Here is a 21261-nt window from a genome sequence, read left to right as displayed (position 1 = left end):
GTGATGTTTGAAATGAATGCATCTGCCTGTAAGATTATTACAGGTGACAGCAGTTTAAGTGAAGTAGAACAATTTTGGAAATTGGATTATAACATTTAATTCGATGATTAACTTTTTAAAAAAATGTGCCTAAAGTGGGAGGATGAGTGGCTGGCATGCCTTTCATCGCTTAGATTCTGAGATCTTACATCCTTCTTGCCTCCTTTTAGCACCACCAAGCCTTCCTGGAGTGGAACTTTTGCTCAGTTCTTGGCTGGAGGGATGCAGTACGACTTTCCTTCACTTGTTTTCAGGGACTCTTAACTGTGAGTGAAATCAACTTACTTTCTGATTTTTTTTCACTTCTCATACTGTTTTGACTGTTCTTATCTGTGCTTTTCCCCCCTCCCTTCCTTTCCCTTCCCCCTAGTGTGGCTTCAAGATGAGATCCAAGCAAGGGGTCACCTGTTTTCCCTTTTTCTTATCTCAGCTTGAAGCACAATTCTGTTATTCATTGGTGGTGTTCACTGAACTTGCAGAGGTGATTAGTGAATCTGATTAATACAGCTGCTGACAAATAGAAACACTAAAGTGACAGATCATTTTGAATTCTTTTATGTTGTGTGTCTGTATATGTATTTAATCAGCTTTCAAGGTAGTAAAGGAATTGTCAGTAAGGTGGAACAAAAAAAAGTGAAAATATTTTAAGAATCACTGTATGTGAAATAGTTTAAGATTTCTATAAGGACTTGAGATCAGATGGGCCAAGGAATTATGTAGTAGAACACTGACATAGCCAGAAATGACATCTGAGTTTTTTCTCCTACATAGAGTGATGATGATTATTTTGATTTTTTTTCCCTAAGAGGACTATTTTTTTCTTTAAGAATAACTTTTGAGTCTTCTAAAGACTTTGAGAAACTAAATTAGCGTTCTGAATTAAAGAGTAGACTTTATCCTGTGGAAAAAGAAAAACAGAACTATTGCTGATAAATACTAGCACAAAAAGAACTGACTGCTCATGGTAACATGGTCTCTGAATAAATAGGGCAGCATTAAAAGATGTATGCTAGTTCTGCATTGTGCATGGAAGGTGGGCATAGGAAGAGCTGAGAGGCAGGGGAGGGGGAGAAAGCCATCAGGAGTGAGGGAAGTCTGAGAAGCTTTGGGGTGGAGAGTGCAGAAAAGAAGAAACTGTTAGAGGAAGCATGAAATGAGAAACATGGGCTCTAAACATGTCAGTACTGCCACGACGACTCTTACATCTAGTTTTCATTATATGTATTAAGATTTTATGTCAGTGGCTATGAGAGAGAGGGACAGACAAAAAGTGAGAAAGTGTGTCCTAGGAGAATGCCGATTTTGTTGTTTATTTTCACAGTTAAATGTATGGATATATTTTCAAGGACTGTCTCATGACTTCTACTACTTGTACTTAGGCAGCGAAAAAGCAGTTGGTGTGATTAATTGATGTATTTCCCTTTTCCTGCCTCCGTCCGTTCTGTCCCCTCCTCTCTCCCTAATGTTCTCTGAGACTCACTTGGAGCACCATCAGTCCCAGACCCTTCCTCCAGTGGCCTTCTCCCATTCCCAGTGCTCCACACCTTGCTGGGTTCCTCGTCCTTCTCCGGATCCCTTGACTCCAGAATGTCCTGGGAATCACTCTATCCCTGGTCTCCTCCAACATGTTATGTAAATGTCTATTGAGGTGTTTGTTTTCTCTACTGGACTATGAATTCCTTAGTGGAAGGAGTCGAGTCTTACTCACCTGTGGATGCTGCTGCTGCTAAGTCACTTCAGTCATGTCCGACTCTGTGTGACCCCATAGATGGCAGGCCACCAGGTTCCCCCGTCCCTGGGATTCTCCAGGCAAGAACACTGGAGCGGGTTGCCATTTCCTTCTCCAATGCATGAAAGTGAAAAGTGAAAGTGAAGTCACTCAGTCGTGTCCGACCCTCAGCGACCCCATGGACTGCAGCCCACCAGGCTCCTCCGTCCATGGGAGTTTCCAGGCAGGAGTACTGAAGTGGGGTGCCATTGCCTCCCCACGTCTAATGAGTGTTAGTGGAATGAACACACGACTGATTTCCCACGCCTTGTAGTGTCTACACCACCAGCATGGCAGGGGTATTGCTGCACTTCGATGGTCAAGAGATCTGGTGGCTAGGGAGACAGATCACGTGAGCCGCAGAGAATCTTTTGTAGACTGAAAAAATGAATAGAGTGGACTTCGTGACCTTGAGATGCTCCTCCGAATAGGTTTCAGCCACGGCTCGGGAGCGAGAGCCAAGTGTGGATGGATGAGACTGTGTAGTACATGTCACAGCAGAGCCTCACACACCAGACCACCTTGAAAGCCTGTGCCCAGTGTAGCCTGGGGAGGTTGGGAAATGGGTAGGCAGCTGCTCACCTCGTGGAGAAGAAGGAGCAGGGTGTACCAGCCATAGAGGTCCGAGGATCACTGTTTGAGAAGTTGAGAAGGAGCTTGAGGCTCCTGGGAGTTGGTAAGTAGACACGTGGTAGGAAATGAGATTGGAAGGAGCCGAGTTTGTAATCCTGATAGTTAGTCATTGCCCTGTTGATTGTGGGGAACCATTGGAGATTTTAAAATCGTAGGAATGGCACCGTTTCACCATTTTAGAAAAATGCTCTGGCAGCAGTGTGAAAATTGGACTGGATGGGGATAAACTAAAGAGAATGGACTAGTTAGGACATGAGTGAACGAAGTGGTCCAGATGAGCAAGATGAAGGGCCTGGATTAGAGCACTGACAGTGGAGGTGTGGAAGAGGAGACCAGGTGGAGTATGCTTTGGGAGGTAGAGTTCGTGAGATTTATGGACTAGAGCTCCATGTAGCAGTTGTGAGAGAGATGGAAGAGTAGCAAATGGCTGCTGATTTTTGAATCCTCTAGCTGTTGGATGTGGAGAAGGCAATGGCACCCCACTCCAGTACTCTTGCCTGGAAAATCCCATGGACGGAGGAGCCTGGTGGGCTGCAGTCCATGGGGTCGCTAAGAGTCGGACATGACTTTTCACTTTCATGCATTGGAGAAGGAAATGGCAACCCACTCCATTGTTCTTGCCTGGAGAATCCCAGGGACGGGGGAGCCTGGTGGGCTGCCGTCTATGGGGTTGCAGAGTCGGACACGACTGAAGCAACTTAGCAGCAGCAGCAGCAGCCATTGGATGAGAGGAAGCTTGGACTTGGTTTTGGACATCTGAAAAGGGGGGGCATTGAAATGGCAACAACTAGCAGACCATTGGCAATGTGACTCCGAAGTTTAGGAGAGATGTGGGTGGTGGAGTCACATTGTGTGAATGGGCGAGATTACTAAAGGGGAAATAGCTGGGCATAATGAGGGCAGCCCATGCAAAGGACCCCTGGACATGCCAGCCTTTAAAGGGAAGGAAAAGCCCATTGAAGAACAGCTTCCAAAAGGGAAGTGGTCATGCTGTATTTAAAATGGATAACCAGCCAGGACCTACTGTATTGTTTTATTGGAACTCTGCTCAGTGTTATTGGCAGCCTGGATGGGAGGGGAGTTTGGCGGAGAATGGATACATGTTATCATCGGTATGGCTGAGATCCTTTGCTGTTCACCTGAAACCATCACAACATTGCTAATCAGCTGTATTCCAATAACAAAAAGTTTATAAGAAAGGGAAGTGGTCAATATCAGATGCCATCAAGGGGTCAAGTTGGGATGAGAGGTAGGATGAGGCCATTGAATTGGATCAAGTCAGAGGCTTCATTCCAGTGGCTAGGTGCTGTGGGCGTTAATGAGCATAGACAATGAGTATGTATAGACCACCTTAAAAACAATTTGAAATCGGAGGTAGATTCAGGAAAAGGGTAGTGGGAAGGTCTTTATTTTGGCATAAGGTAGTATGCTTCTGTATATGTATAAATAGTATATATAGTTTTGTGTTTTTTTTAACCTATGAGTGTTTCTCTGAATTCTTAAATTTTCTGTCTTGTGTCAATGAAAAACCTTTTTTTTTTAAAAAAAGACCTAAGCAATGATAGTGACATACCAAGGTTGTTTAAGTGGATGATCCTGACAAAGTAAAAAAGGTCATTTACAGAACAGTTATTTCTAGAACTCGGGACCTTCATGGAAGTAAGCCAGTGGGCTTCAGTGTTGTTTGAAGGCTGCGCTTATCTCTGCATTTTTGTTCAGTGTTTTGCTTTGAAAGCTTGGAGAGCACCACTGAGTTTTTGAGTTCTGTGATCAGTTGCTAAGAGAGATCTGAAGTCTGAAGTTTGTGTTGACTTTAGAAAGTCATTCTCTGAAGCCCATTTTTGGAGTGAGTTTAAAGAAAGAAGAGTACCAAAGCCAGGTTCAGTCTTATAGTGGATGCTTGGAAAAGGATAAGTGGTTCTCTGGGACCATTGGAGTGGATCAGATTACCTTCTAAAGTAATGATGAAAACAAAGACTTAAGTCAGAGGGACTATAAAACACCCTAAATTCTTCCTTCAGGCAAATGATACCAAGTCATCAAGGATAGATAATTGTTTTCTGTCCATTTTATTTATTTTTTTTAATATTGACAGAAATTTTATAACCCTTGTCATTGGTACATGTTTAACTGTTTTAGTATCCAGGTAATTAGGAAGTACGGAATCTCTTGTGCTTTATTTCAAGGCTCTTCTGTTGTTCTGACTGCATACATTTAAAAGCAACTAATTAATATCCATAGTGAAAAATATCTCATCGTAAAAATCATGGATAAGGCAGGCACTTGCCTACCTGGAGTCAGGGACTTAAACCACAATAAAATGTTTATAACTTATTGTTTTATTCAGATGTAAATGAAAGAACAATGCTCAAGATAAAGCAAAGATACCTTTAAAGTATACCTTTGTGTGACCCTTGCTGAGTCAGGTGAGTCGGTGATGCTGGACAGAGAGAGTTATAGAAAAAATGACCTAGCAAGGACCCAGGCTAAAGAGAACAGGTGGGTGAGGCTGAGTATATATGCTCAAGGAGAAGGAGTCTCTGAAAGGGGACACCGAGTGGTGCAGCGGTGGGTCTAGTGGCTGGGGGGAAAGCTTTGTCCTTAGAGGACTAGATCTGGGGCCTGTGGGGAAAAAGACTCTCTCTGCCTCAGGACTCAGAGAGGTCACCCTGTGTCTGGGAATGGAGGTAGAGCATCCTAACAGAGAGTATTGGGTTCAAGGAGTTGCTGACCAGAGGGAGAAGGAAATCGTGGAAAGCCTAGGAGAGTCCTTTTTCTAGGCCTACCATGAAATTGCCCATACTGTGCTTAAAACTTAATCCAAATGGATAGCATTTGTAGTCCCAAGGTTCACTCGTAGTAAATAGATGTACTCTCAGTCTGTTACTCAGTAAGGAGTATCAGTAGGGGATTCTTGTTCTCAGACAAGAGACAGCAGGATAATATCTTCACAGGGCAAAACTGATGCATTTAATTCAGGTAGGATGAGAAAACCCAAGTGTTACATGTAGAAAAGTACTTTTTTTTTTTTTTTAAACATAGCAAGTGATGCTTAAAATTTCTTCTTTAATTTCCATAGCTCAGAACATGGCTGGATTTGGCCCACTTAAACTGCTGTAGGTCCAGGAAGGGTATAAACCTGCAATTTATTCATTCACATAGGAAGGAACTCCAGTAGCATCAACAGAATGTAGAACCTGGAGGTATGATAATATAATATGATTGTGCTTAGTGTAGGTGGAATCCTAAGACTGGAATAGGTTTGAGGTTTGAGGTGTTCGATCCCTGGTTCGATTCCTGAGTCAGATAGATCCCCTAGAGAAGGGCTAGGCTGCCCACTCCAGTATTCTTGGGCTTCCTCTGTGGCTCAGCTGGTGAAAAATCCACCTGCAATGCAGGAGACCTGGGTTTAATCCCTAGGTTGAGAAGATCCCCTGGAGAAGGGAACAGGCACCCACTCCAGTATTCTGGCCTGCAGAGAGTCGGACACAATTGAAAGACTTGCACTTGGACTTCACTTCATTTTCTTCATAGTCCAAAACTCACACCCATACATGACTGCTGGAAAAACCGTAGCTTGGACAAGATAGACCTTTGTCAGTGAACGAATGTCTCTGCTTTTTAATATGCCATCTAGGTTGGTCATAGCTTTTCTTCCAAGGAGCAAGTGTCTTTTAATTTCATGGCTGCAGACACCATCTACAGTGATTTTGGAGTCCAAGAAAATAAAGTCTCTCACTGTTTTCATTGTTTCCCCATCTATTTGCCATGAAGTGATGGGATTGGATGCTATGATCTTAATTTTTTGAATGTTGAGTTTTAAGCCAGCTTTTTAAAAATTATTATTTGTGTATTAGTCAACATAATGTATTTAGGATTTATTAAGTCAACAGCTAAGTCTTAACACATACTAAATACAAGTGTATTGCATGTTTTGAGTGAATACTATGACAAAATCAGAGGCAAATGTTATTCTCAAGTGATCTAATGGGAGCGGAGGATGGACTGAGGATGGGGAACTTGGGCTCTGTGGTCCGACCCAACCTGGGTTCAGATCCTCATTTTGACGTATACTAGGTATATAACCCTGGATAAAGCTGCTCAGCCTCTCTAAAGGTTCCAAGTTTATACATCTAGGACATGTCAAGACCAGGATCTGTGTAATAGTACCTGTTTCATCACAGTGCTGGAGCTAATGGTTTGTAAACTTAGGAACTTGGGAAGTCCTCTGTAAATCTGGACAGCACACACAGACGAGAATACTGCCCTATGGGGCTAGAGTATTGTGACTTTGCTAGAAGTTCAGTGGTAGAGATAGGACTTGGGGAACTATCTGTATGGAAGCAATCACCCAGACTGTTGGATTCTGAATGACATTGCCAGAGATAAAGGACAGAACACAGAATCTTGATTTTTTTTGCTTTTTAATCCACAGAAGTGAACTAGCAGTTATATTTCTTATTTTCTTTAATGTTTTATTTCATTACCTTATGATAACTCAGATGTTAAGGGAGTTGAATCAGGCTGATACCAGTATGAAGATAATTTAACTCATCAACTCTTTTTAACACAGAATTTTGAGCCAGTTGTGTATCCTTGTCATCGGTTCTAGCACTACATCTCCTTTTTAAGTTCTGAAAATAAAACAGACTAAGAAGTCATCTTGGTGGTTAGCTATCAAACTCAGGAGTTTGGCTGACTATTAAAGATAGCTAACTAGAGATGGAGGGTTTTCATGCACAGTGAATGAAACTGCTCAATGATAATTTGGTAAATATTAAAGAAATGGTGGAGATGGATTTCTTAGCTCACTGTTTTGTTCAGACATTGTGGTCTCAACTTATTTGAATATCTCCAGATGTTTAATATCACTGATTGCCCTTTTTTAAAAAAATTATGTAATGTTTGATACATGGAAAAGGGCATATAAATCTATAAATTAATAGAACATTATCAACACATTGAAGCTACTGTGTTGGGGGGAAGCTTAACTCATTTACTTCATTATTATAGCTTACTAAACATTATTCATCCATAATTAAATACTTCCAGAACACCACTTCTGTGTCTTCTGCCAGCTGTCTGGTGTGAACCTGGGGTCTTTATTGGTCAGTCGGTTCCGTGTTTGAGAAAAAAAGAGCTAGACATGGACCAGAGGGGTGTTGGGATGAGCTGGAACTGATTGTTAGGAACTGGGTGTTAGGATGAGCTGGCAGTGGCAGTGTCCGTCACCACATCTAGCCAAGAAGAGAAATCCTTTGGCTGCCTCAGTCCCTCCTCTGGCATCTGAAGTGAAATCCTCTTTGGCTAACTCCGCCTGGAGCCCTTTGTGACCAGGGATTCTGGGAAGTGTAGTTCTTCCTAAGTCAGATGGCTACAGTACACATCTGCACGCGTTTAGTTCCTGTACTTCTTTGTTGTATTGTAAACCAGAGACAGTCATAATTGTTTCTGCTTAGAAAATGTCAGAAGAGTTATTTAAGATATCAGAATAGTTTAAAAATAGTTTTTAACTTATGTCATTGTTTTCTTTTCCATTAAACCATATCTTTATTTTCAAAGCCATGAGATAACTTAAAATAGGAGTAATGCAATCTTACCTTCTTCTGTTAAAAGAAAGAATTCTTTTAGTTTGATAAGTAAGTTGAACCTTAAGCTAAAATAATTTTAAAAATTATCCAGTACAGTGCTATCTAGTGATAAATAATTTACTTTCTGGTTGAAGATAACTGCTACATTTTACTTCTTGATAAATTAAGAACTTCACCTTTAATCATGCCTAACTCCTAATGGACATGAATTGGAGCAAGCTCTGGGAGTTGGTGATGGACAGGGAAGTCTGGCGTGCTGCTTTCCATGGGGTTGCAAAGAGTCAGACACGACTGAGTGACTGAACTAAACTGAACTCCTAAGACATATTGTAGGGGACAGTTTCTAAATAAATCAAATATTTGTAAATAACTAGAAAAGAAAAAAAAGAGCTAGGAAAAGTTTTTTTTATCCTCGGATTTTATTCTCCCCTACATATACTTAGGTAATGAGTCACAGTTTGTCTTTTTACTGGATACCATTTTTAGGAGAATTTTCTGTTTTTGAGTTGAACAGGATTATTTCAGAAATGTGGTATAGCAGAATGATCATGGCCTTTAAAATCAGGCAGACAAAGGTTTGTATTTGGGGCCTTATTTTTCTTATAATCTGCCAGGCAGTGTTCCAAGAACTTTATATGTACTGAATCATTAAATATTCACAAAAACCTGATGAGGCATTTTGCAAATGAAGAAACCAAGACTCACAGAATGGTTAAGTGTTAGGGTGCTTGTCTCATTGCTTTTAGCTTATTTGTGGGTTTGTTTCTCTAAAACAGAGCAACTGTTTGCAGGGGAGGTCTTGTATGTTTTCCCAGCATCTAGTATAGGTTCATATGTCTCCAGGTCAGTTGGTGAATATTTGATTTTTTGATTTATTCTTTTGCTTCCATGAAATGAGACACAATAGCCCCAGCAGGACAATAGAAAATTAAATTGTTTGGTTAAAATATCCATGTTTTCTTCAAGCGAAAAAATACATAATTTTAAAAAAGTATTATATAGTGAGAAACTGGACTAGGTTCTAGTATCTTCATGGTCACTTTTTAATTTAATTTTAATCTCAGCTATACATGCACAGAATTCGGAGTCCAGGAGCTGTACAAGGCTTGTTATAAAACTCAGCCATTTCCTGACTCTTACCCACACCCCAGTCCCTGCTGTCTGGAGTGCAGCTCTAGTTCAAGAACTAATGGTTTTGTTATTTGCCTCCACATCTCTAAATAGCACGTTGCTCTTTGTCCAGTTTTCAATTGTTCAGTCTTAGGCATTACCTTTGACTTTTCATGATAGAGGAAGAGGATTTCTCTTGCTTGTGCATTGTCGCTCTGTGTGCGGAACTCTCCTCCCTTTTCATTGTAACTATAATTTAATTTTGAATAATAATCAGTGTTTACATTATTATGACCATAAAAACATTATTCACACCTGAGGCAATATAATCCATGGTTACTTTTTTTTTTTTTCTCCAGCACAGCTTTTTGTTTTCCCGTGTTAGTAACTTTTTTTTCTTTTTGAGAGAAGACATTGTTTGCTCAAATTTTATGTATTTGTCACTTGTTCCTCCCTAATCTCTTCCCTGGATGTCTAAATATAGTTAGGATACATGGCCTTGACCCAGTTGTTTAATTCTTCTGCTAAAATACTTTGTCATTTATGGTATTAGAGGTCCAGATGACATGAAGACTTATGCTACTTGTATCTCTAAAACCTTTTAGTTGCATGAAACAGACATCTGGATGTTTGATGCTGATCATATCCTCAATGGACAGCACTGCTGATCAGCACTCAGCCCTCCTCTCAGACCTAGTGGTCTTTTCTTGGGTAGCTGGAGGGTCTCTGCTGCCACCCAGAGTGGCCATGGGACTCAGGGTCTGGCTGGAAGTGGAACCACGTTTGTGTGTGGCCAAGACTGCTTGTCAGCAAAAGCTGTGTCATGCGTACCTAATAAGCTCGCAGTACTCGCAGTCCAATCAGAAGATCAGAGAATCTTTGATTAGGGAAATGTACTTGAGTCTTTTGACAGATGGAAGCACTGAGTTATCTTTTATAGTGAATAGTCGATAGTAGAAGATTGGATAAATAAAGTTGCTAGGGTGAAATAAAAAATAAATTGCATAGAAGATATGGACAGAGATTAAAATTTTGTTTGAAACAAGAATAAAACAAAAAACTCTTGGCAGTAGCTTCTCAGAGACTGTTATAGAAAGTGATGTTAGAGACATAAGCATAAATGATCCAGTGACTTAGCTTTGTAGATATTTTGTTTACCTCCATCATAGACCTGGTATGCTTGTGAATAGTGTCTAAGATGTTCTTTGGAGGGATGACATAATTATTAATACCTTATATATGTATAGAAGAAAACCTAGAGTACAGAGTGAACCTAACTTGTTTTCACAGAAAATTTGGTGCCGAAACTGTCATTCTCGATGGCCAGCACTAGGAGGCCACAGAGACCATGATTCTGAAGGACTCAGGTTATGCTTCATTCCTGTTGGAGCTGAAAAAGAAACCTCTAGGGTATAAAGCCCGGTTGAGGATTAGATAAACTAGATAGTCATCCTAGTTTTCATCATGCAGGAATAAATGAGTTGAAAATATGCAACGCTATTTCTTTATATGCTTGTGACATTGTAAATAAAATAAGCAAAGTGTGTATTCTTACGAATGCACTTTTTAAAATTGTACTTCTGGTTTTTAGTCTGGATCCAGGCCCTGCCCACCTTTGTCTTGGAGGATTTCAGTAGCTTCCTAATTGACCATGTCTTTTTCCCCTTTTTCCTCCAGTCCATCCTATTTATTGAAAACTAGAGTTTTTATCAGAAGTACTTTCAATCTCATGTGTCCTCTGACTAGAAACCTTTGGTAGTTTCAAATAGTGTTTCAAATCCAAGTCTGTTTGTTCATTCACTCATTCAACAGATATGTCTTGAGTGCCTTTGTACAGTAGTACAGACACTCGGAGGTTCTGCTCTCATGGGCTTTGTGTTTCCTGTGCGTTTTTTCAGTATTCTCCATAGCGGCTCTCTTATAGCTAAACAGACATACCTAATCACCCCTAAAGTTTTACCCTTGTGCCTTTAAACATTATCACCTTCTCCATCATTTCATAATTCTCTTCTTTCAGAACTGCCTCTGGTATTTCAAATTCTAATCTCTGTTACTCTGTAGTCTCCCAACCTTTGTGGCACTTCATTCACACTATATTAATTTCACTTATTTTTAGCTTTTCTCTATTAAAAAAATTTAAATACATGTGTGCTGTTGGTTAGGGATAAGCTGGTCTTTTATTTCTTTGCATTTCCGGTTAATGCTGAATACAGTATTCTCAAAAGGGAAATATTAACCTTAATGACTGTAGCACATCCTACTGGCGGCTTTCCCCATGACCTTTCACCAGACCTTTTCCAACAGAATCCCAGTTTTCTTTTCTAACAGAACATTCTTGCCTGCATATGCTTTGGGAGGAGGTGGGCTGAGGCCCCAGCCTCCAGCCTCATGAAGCTTCCGTCCTTGCCAGTTGATTAGTTTGAGCCAGGAGCGTGTGACCCGGTTCTGGCCTCTGAGACAGAAGTGGGGCAGTGTCTAGAGAAAGGTTTTCTTCCCTGAGGAAAAAGCATTGCAAGGCAGTTCTGCCTCCTGTGGGTGGAGCGCAAAAGAAGCTAGTCCAAGCACCAGTCGCCACACCAAGGATGGTAGAGTAGAAAAGCTCGTGGGACTTGTGCCCTGGTTGGCAAGACTGAGCCACCCATTTTGGGCATTTCTTGTGTGAGGATAATGAAGCTTGGCTGTTGGGGGATTTTCCCTTACTTGTAGACGGAGGCTAACTCTTCCCCCTCCAGTCTCGGTTTAGATTCTCCGATCTCTCAGAGCTCCTCATACATCTCCTGTCAAGAACTTGCTGTATCATGTGGTGATGGAGCATTGTTGGTACCATGGTTGACCACGTGCTCTGAACTTACTCTTATTCATGGTTATGTCCTTAGGAACTAGCCTGATGACTGATAAGTTTTTAACATCTATATTTGTTCATGTTATCTTGAAAGTAGACATGGGGTTTCTGAGGCCAAGACAGATTACTACTGACGTCAGTAACCTAAGACAAGAGACTCTGAGTCTGTAACTCTGGAATGTCTCCATGACCCCAGTTTCATCATCCTTTTGAAATGTAAACGATAAGTCAGGGGAGACCAATCTTTTACTATCTCTTCAGTCTTTTTTTTTTTTTAAGTTTTAAGCCTTGTCCTTTAACCCAGGTCTTAGTAAATTTTCCCAGAAAGCTCTAACTGTACAGAAATACAAAAATACTCCCTTCCTGACAGTGATAGAGTAAGTGCTCAATAAATTTATTTGTCAAACATTGAATAATTTAAAAGAATAAATTCAACTGAGTGATCTCAACTGTAGTGGGGGCTGGGGGCTTTAGTGGTGGGATGTAGGAAAATGTAGGAATCATCTGGGGCAAGTTTTTCCTCAACAATATACTTCCCACCCCCAGTTTCTGACCTGTTCCTGTGACTGTCATATTCCTTAATCATATTTGATTTTTTGTGGTCAAAAGGTGAGATCCCGGACACAACCTGCCCTCTGTGAAGGCTTCCTACTAAAGTCAGTAAATGGAACTGTTTGTCTTGACACCTGATCCAAGGCTGCTGTGTCAGTGTTTAAGTTTGTTCCAAATGATTCTTCTATTTTGTATATTTTTACATTCATTTGGTGGGATTTCTTAAAGGGTGTTTCTTTTTTTTAATTGATAGCTTGCCCCTTTTTTTCAGAGAGAGTTTCAGACTTGAGACAACTCTGCAGCAAACATACATAAAGTAAAAAGAGCATATAAACAAAATCAGAACTAAGAAAAAGGTTAGAAACACATTGCTTGATTCAAATTCACATTTGATTTTTTTTTTGAGGTATAGTCAACAGATACTAATTTCAGGTGTACAACATAATGATTCAATATTTGTATATATTGGGAAGTGATCACATGATTAGATAATGTCTGTCAACATATATATTTACGGATTTTTTTTTCTTGTGATGAGAACTTTTAAGATCAACTCTTAGCAATTTTCCAATATGCAATACAGTGTTGTTAACTATGGTTGTCGGCCATACGTTCCATCCCCAGGGCTTTCATAACTGGAAAGTTCGTACCTTTTGACTTCCTTTACCCGTTTTGCCTACTCGTCCACCCCCCGCCTCTGGCAGCCACCAGTCTGTTCTCTGTACTGTGAGCTTGGTGTTTTGTTGTTTTTTTTTTTTTAGATTCCACATGTAAGTGCAATCACACAGAATTTGTTTTATTCTGTCTCACTTCACTTATTTCACTGGTCACAGTGCCCTCGAGGTCCATCCGTGTTGTCAGAAAAGGCAAAATTTCATTCTTTTTTATGACTGAATAATATTACATTGTGTATATATGCTACATTTTCTCTATTTATTTGTCATTGTATACTTAGTTTGTTTTCATGTCTTGGCTGTTGTAAATAATACCGCAGTGAACGCAGGAATGTTCACTTTCCAAGTTGGCATTTTCATTTTTTTTTCAGGTAAGTACCCAGGGGTTCTGTTTTATTGTTGCCTGCTGAAAAATGGCAAATATCAACAGTTATGTTCATGGTTCTCAACATTTTGAGTCACAGACCCCTTTGATGAAATCTGTGGTTTCTCTTCTGAGAAGAGTGAATCTACACACAAACTCAATTTTGATATAATTTCAGGCCCATCCTCCCCCATGGAATCTTTCGTTATTAGAGAAGATGAACTATACCAATTGCTTAAAAAGGAAGAAAATGTTCTTAATATTTACTAGGTTATAAAAAATTTGTTTCTGTAATAATATATTTCAAACATACAGAAAAACAAATTGAAAGTAAAAATAAATTATCAAATACTATAAGTTTTAAAATATTTGTTTAAATATTATCAGTTTTAAAATATTTTTTTTTAAGTAATAAAATATCACAGAGAAAATAGAAACTTCCTGTTTAGCATTTTTGGCCCCATTCTCCTTTCTTCCTCCTTACTAGTTTGAAACCTCTGTCTTGAATTTAGTGTTTAATACTCCACACAATAAGAGTACTTTATGCTCTTACTGCCTTTGTATACAACTGTATACATACATATTCATACATACATGTGTATGGGGTTTCCCAGGTGGCTCAATGGGTAAAGAATCTGCCTGTAATGCAGGAGACTCAGGGGATGCGGGTTCAATCTTTGGGTTGGGACGATGCCCTAGAGGAAGGCATAGCAACCTACTCCAGTATTCTTGCCTAGAGAATCCCGTGGGCAGAGGACAGTCGATAGGGTCACAAAGAGTCAGACACGACTGAAGTGACTGAGCATACATACATATATAAATATATACACACACACACACACACGTGTATATAGTATTATTTATATGATTTCAAACATTTTTTTCTTAGTTGTGCTGAAAAACACATGAGATCTTCCCTCTTAAAATTTTAAGTGTGTGGTACATTATTATTAACTCCACACACAGTACCGGGCAGCAGAGCTCTAGAACTTCTTCATCTTGCATGACTGAACCTCTGCACCTACTGAACAGCACCTCCATTTGCCGCTCCCCTCCAGTTTGTGGCAGCCACTCTTCTACTTCCTACTTCTATGAATTTGACTGCTTTAGCTACCTTATTAAGAGAAGGCAATGGCACCACTCCAGTACTCTTGCCTGGAAAATCCCATGGACGGAGGAGCCTGGAGGGCTGCAGTCCATGGGGTCGCGAGTCAGACACAACTGAGCGACTTCACTTTTCACACATCGAAGAAGGAAGTGGCAACCCGCTCCAGTGTTCTTGCCTGGAGAATCCCACGGATGGGGAGCCTGGTGGGCTGCCGTCTATGGGGTCGCACAGAGTCGGACACGACTGAAGCAACTTAGCAGTAGCAGCAGCAGCTACCTTATTATATAAGTGGAATCATGCACCGTTTGTTTTTCTGTATTTGGCTTATTTCACTTAGCGTAATGTCCTCAAGGTTCATCCATGACACATATGACAGGACTTCCTTCTTTTTATGGCTGAATAATATTCCATTGTATGTTTACAACCCGTTTTCTGTATTCATTCACCCACTGATGAATGAATCAGAAGACATTTCCTAAATGAAGACATTTAGATTGTTTCTACCTCTTGGCTATTGTGAATAATGTTGCAGTGAACATGGGAGTATAGATACCCCTATGAGATCCCACTTTAAATTCTTTTGAATAAAGATCCACAGGTGGAACTGTGGAATCATTTGGTAGTTCTGTTTTTAATTTTTTAAGGAGCAGCCACTACTGTTTTCCATAGCAACTGTACCATTTTACATTCTCAGCGACTGCACACAAGGATTCCAGTTTATACACATACTTACCAGCACTTGTTACTTCTGTTTTTTTTTTTTTTTTTTTAATAATGGCCATCCTAATAGGCGTGAGGTGATAATAATCTCATTGTGATTTTGATGTACATTTCCATCATGATAGTAGTGTTGAACATCTTTTCATGTACCTGTTGGCTGTTTATATGTCTTCTTTAAGGAAAAATCTGTTTAAATAGAAGGTTTCTTGAGTTTTTTGCTCTTGAGTTGTAGAAGATACTTATAGAGTTGGGATATTAACCACTATTCAGATATATATATGCAGATGTTTTCTCTTATTCTGTGGATTGCCTTTTCAGTCTATTGATTATATCTCTGGCTGTGCCGAAGCTGACATTGTTCTTTGTGTTTCTGCTAAGATTTGTTTATCTTCGGTATTTATAGCTGTCCTTGATTCTTTTAAATGTGTGTAGTATTTCATGTTAAGACTGTACCACCGTATGTTTATCCATTCTCCTGTTAATTCGTGTTTGGGTTGCTTCCAATTTTTTACTGTTACAAAGAGTGCTAACAAATACTCTCAGATACACCTCCTTAAGGACGTGCCAGTTTCTCTAGTACACATACTCAGGAGTGGAATTGCTTGGTTACAGATACAGGCTTCGCTACCTTTATTAAGTATTGCCAAATTGCTCTGCAAAGTGGCTGAATCTGTTAAAATTTTTTATTACTATATGATATTTTGCCAGCCTAATATAAAATTCTATCTCATTTTGGTGTTAATTTTCTTTGTACTAAGTGTGGACACTTTGTGTGTATTTTTCACTCAGATTTCCTTCTAATTGGCTACCCACAGTTGTTCTCTGTTGTATCAATTCAATTGTTTATGTTTACTTTTTGATTTTTTAGGAGTTTTTCATGTATTCTGTAAATTAACACTTTGTTGGTTATTAAACTATCTTTTCTCAGTCCGTGGCTTAATTTTTTTCATTTGTTTTAAAGTTTGAATCTTTTATTGTTTAGAATGTTTAAAAAAATTTGACATAGTAATATTTATTGGTCTTCTACTTCGATTTTTGCTTTTTGTATCTCATTTTTAAAAGCCCTCGTTACAGCAAGGATTTTTTTTTCTAAAAAGTTTTAATTTTTTTTCACATTTATCTCTTTAGTTTGCCTGATGATGTTTTTGTATGGTGTGAAACATGGGTTTAATTTTACTTCCTTATAGATGGCTTATGTCTTAGCACCACTGTTTGATAGTCCATCCTTTCCCCCCTGATTTGCAGCACTATCACTGTTAAATATCAAATTTCCAAACACACATGTTTTTCTGTAGGTGTTCTATGACTTCCATTTGTCTGTACTGTGTAACTTACCATGGTTCAGTATAAAACCTAACATTCTGGAGGGTGTGTTGCCTGTGTTCTCCTTCAAGTTTGGCAAGGCTATTTATTCTTAGCTCTATTTTTCTTAAGAATTTTGTGTTCAGTTCAGTCGCTCAGTTGTGCCCTACGCTTTTCGACCCCATGAATCACAGCACGCCAGGCCTCCCTGTCCATCACCAACTCCCGGAGTTCACTCAGACTCAGGTCCATCGAGTCAGTGATGCCATCCAACCATCTCATCCTCTGTTGTCCCCTTCTCCTCCTGCCCCCAATCCCTCCCAGCATCAGAGTCTTTTCCAATGAGTCAACTCTTCACATGAGGTGGCCAAAGTACTGGAGTTTCAGCTTTAGCATCATTCCTTCCAAAGAAATCCCAGGGCTGATCTCCTTCAGAATGGACTGGTTGGATCTCTTTGGAGTCCAAGGGACTCTCAAGAGTCTTCTCCAACACCACAGTTCAAAAGCATCAGTTCTTCGGTGCTCAGCCTTCTTCACAGTCCAATTCTCACATCCATACATGACCACAGGAAGGACCAACTTATCCATGAAAGACCTTGTAGAGAGTTTTATTAGAATCATAGTGAAATTCCACTCAATTTAAGAATATTAATTAGGTCTTTGTCTATAAACATGGTATATTTTTTTTATTTACTCAACACTGATTTCCTCCTATGCACCTGATAACTTTCTTGTTAGTTTCATTACTGGAAATTTATTATTAGAAAGCTTGTATCTTTTAGTTGCCTTCTTTCTTTTTCTGTTTCTTTCTTTCTGTTCTTTTCCCTCCTTACCTTTCCTTTTTCCTTTCTTATTGAAGTGTAGTTGCATAATATTATAGTTGTTTCACTTGCACAATGTAATGATTTTTATTTTTGTATATATTACAAATTCACCACCACAGTAAGTTCAGGTGACATGTTGCCATATCTAATGACACAATTTTTTTGTTTATGATGAGAACTTTCAAGATTCATTCTCGTAGTTACTTTCAAATATGCAGTAGAGTATTAGTGTCTCTAATCACCAATTAGCATCATGGGGATGTATGTTACATCCCCATGACTATTTGTACCCTGAAACCCCCTTCCTCATTTTACTTCCCCCCACCCCATACCTCAGGCAGCTGCTACAAGTCTTTTTACTATATGAACTGTTTTTTTTTTTTTTATTAAGTTGACATTTTAAATGGTAGCTTTTCCTAGTTAAATTACCAAATTATGTTCTGTGACTTCTAGGAATTATATTAGTTTTTGTATATTAACCTTATATCTAGCAACATTAATGATTTTGTTTTTATATTACTTTTAATATCTTGTCTTCATAAGTCCCTGTATAAATTATCACTTAGAGAAATTTTTATCATTTCATTTAAAATTTTATATCTCATTTTGATTTCTTCTGTTACATTGATTAGGACCACTGTGCCTTGAACAGAAGTTATGGTTATAGTCTTCTTGGTCTAATTTCCTGGCTTTTAAAGGAAATACTTACAGTATTTAATCACTAATACGATTTTGTTACAGGTTTTTGAAAGAAGCTAAGGAAGTTCTTTTTTATTCTTGATATGCTAGGATTATTATTTTTTTAATCATGAAGGTGGGTAAAGAATTAACAGAGCCATTCTCATTCTCTCAGGACAAAAGTAACCCTGGATGAACTTTCTATTCAGTTCCTCTGAATTATGATAAAAATGGAAAGTTAACCGTGTTACTAGGCAACATTGCTAATGGTGAAAATGACCTTTATTGGTGAATGTGTTTGGTCTGGGAGGAGCTATATGTGAACTCTGAATTCTTGATTAGAAGCAATAACTTTGAGCTTCCCTGGGAGGGGCACTTTTCAGCGATGAGTATGAAATTCATGGGGACCTGGAGGCTGTGGCTAAGATCATTTTTGAGGTATTCGTTTCTGTTTGAGACAGAAGGCTTCTAAGTCACTGTGACCCTGTGATTCTCATTTCCTTGCATCTGAGCTGTCATCTGAATGCCCAAGAGAATAGCTTCTTATTTGGCCATGTGAACTTCTGGGATGACTCTTCCCATGAAGAGAAACACCTGAAGCTTCCCTGCTGGCATGCTGTGCTTTCTTCTTATGCTTTCTGAGTAGATGGCTGCTATGTGTGGCTTTTGGTAATTGGGTAGCTCAGAATGTGTAGCTGTAAGTCTCTCATAGTGCACAGTGCATCCAAGCGAAATACAGAAGTAAGTGTTTACTGAGACTGATTTGAGTTTATAACTCTCACTTATAACTGTCAATTTCTAGTTTTTAGCCACTGGAAAACTCATATTCACATTGCTGCTGCTGCTGCTAAGTCGCTTCAGTCATGTCCAACTCTGTGCAACCCCATAGACGGCAGCCCACCAGGCTCCCCCATCCCTGGGATTCTCCAGGCAAGAACATTGGAGCGGGTTGCCATTTCCTTCTCCAATGCATGAAAGTAAAAAGTGAAAGTGAAGTCGCTCAGTTGTGTCTGACTCTTAGCGACCCCATGGACTGCAGCCCACCAAGCTTCTCCATCCATGGGATTTTCCAGGCAAGAGTACTGGAGTGGGTTGCCATTGCCTTCTCCATATTCACATTGACTATATTAATATTATAAATTTGAACTTATATATAATATACCATTTACTTTTTTTTAATATATTAGGTTTGGTGTATGTTTGTCAACTCAAAAATGGTTTTGCTACTAAAACAAGTTTGATAACTAATGTTTTAGACCTATATGGTCCAGTGGGTAGGTATTTGCCTTATAATATAGTTATTAAAATAAAAATTAAATAAAATTTTTTAAAATTAAAAGTAATTAAAAATTCAGTTTCTTGGTTGTCTTAGCCTCACTCTTGCCTGGAAAATCCCATGGATGGAGGAGCCTGGTAGGCTGCAGTCCATGGGGTCGCGAAGAGTTGGACACGACTGAGCGACTTCACTTTCACATTTCACTTTCATGCATTGGAGAAGGAAATGGCAACCCACTCCAGTGTTCTTGCCTGGAGAATCCCAGGGATGGGGGAGCCTGGTGGCTGCCGTCTATGGGGTCACACAGAGTCGGACACGACTGAAGTGACTTAGCAGCAGCAGCGGCAGTAGCTACTGTACTGGACAGTATAGATTTAGAATATCTAGAATATCGTCACAGAAAGTTGTATTAGACAGACTTTCTAGGTTTTCTGTCTTTTTTATTCATCCAGATAATCTTAAGAGCTTTATGTTTTTACTGTATGTTGTATGCTCTAAGAGACTGCTGGATGAGCCTGTCAGGGATAGTATTAAAGACCCCAGTGTATTATTGTATAGTGATCTGCTAGAGAAATATTTCTCAGATTTGCATACCAGGGCAAATTCTGTTTCTCCTGAGACATATCATTGCATCATGGCTAGTGTGCATTTTACAATTGATTGGCTCTCTCTTTTTCTGTATCAGTCAGATAGTATAAGTACAAACTTATGGCCTACATAATTTCATCCTTTTTTTCTCTTGTTGGAACGTTCATATTTGTAAGATATAATTTTGCTATAATGTCTGCCTTTTTATAGGTTATAAATGCTTTGAGAAAAGAATATAAAAATTATAATAAATACTTATTTATTGGATGGATACTTTTATCACTTAATACTTTATTGACTTATTACTGAACCTCAGTATTAAAAAGAAGTGAAGGAACTAGAAACAGTTCTTGGCTGATTATGGTTATAGAACGCACACCTGTAATCTGGACTATTTTACAAATGAAGTGACTTCAAGCATACACCTGTCATAAACCTAGTTTAATTCACTTTTCTAAAATGTTTTTATTTTTCAAAATAATGTTTGAGAGCTCTCTTACTAAAATACTTTGTAAAAATTTCAGACTTTTTAGTATTGCTAGGGAGGTTCAACCAAGAACCTATTTGAGTATTCAAACTGGTTAACCGGGTTTAAACAGGATAGAGTGCTGTTTCGTTTCTCTGTGGAATCTTCTGTATCTTTTATATAACAGTTTAATTCTGGGCGTTTGTGCCTTCTCAGTGTATTTTCTCTGTTTTTTGAATTTTATTCTGGGATGTATAAGCATGTCAAACATTATATATGTCTTTTATGTTTTATATTTAGCAACTTTCATTGCTTCTGCAAACACTTAAAGCAACTTATACATTTCAGGCCAAAAAGGTAAAGTAAATTTATAAAAAAGTAAAACCAATCTCAACTAAAAGAAGTTGAAGGATTAAGTATTCCCATCTGTCAGTGGTGAGAGATTTGGGCAATATCTTTGATTTCACATTTTCTAGTTGCTCAAGTAAGAAAAAGAAACAGAATTATGTCGTTTTCATGTCCTGACAACCGGAAGCATATAAACAGCTGCAGAAACCAAACATTTCCTGGAACTAAAGTTGAGCAGAAATTTATCACGTGAATCTTTGTTTAAAGAACCTTGTGAAAAATATCTTCAACCACAGTTATGTAAAAGACCCAGGAGTGCAGCTCACGTGGACTGGGCTCCCCAGAGCCTGAGGAGGCCGCGGGAACCTGGCCTGGGAG

General features: G+C 39.1%; 1 long non-coding RNA gene across 31 annotated transcripts in view; it reads left to right on the top strand.

Annotated features, from left to right (window-relative positions):
- LOC107131356 (uncharacterized) overlaps positions 1–21261 on the top strand; it is a 248533-nt gene that overhangs the window by 26742 nt on the left and 200530 nt on the right. For 25 of the 31 annotated variants that reach the window (XR_009494353.1, XR_009494360.1, XR_009494356.1 and 22 more), the window contains exon 2: positions 1–305. This exon is cut by the window's left edge and continues 25481 nt beyond it. The exons of 3 other annotated variants lie outside the window; for them this stretch is intronic. This is a non-coding gene — a long non-coding RNA (uncharacterized lncRNA). 3 more of the 31 variants (XR_009494344.1, XR_009494336.1, XR_009494338.1) reach the window with 2 other exon arrangements.

Source organism: Bos taurus, chromosome 4 (assembly GCF_002263795.3).
Source record: "Bos taurus isolate L1 Dominette 01449 registration number 42190680 breed Hereford chromosome 4, ARS-UCD2.0, whole genome shotgun sequence".
NCBI classification, from domain to species: domain Eukaryota; kingdom Metazoa; phylum Chordata; class Mammalia; order Artiodactyla; family Bovidae; genus Bos; species Bos taurus.
The sequence above is the reverse complement of the archived record's forward strand: the minus strand, read 5'-3'. Positions and strand labels throughout refer to the sequence as shown.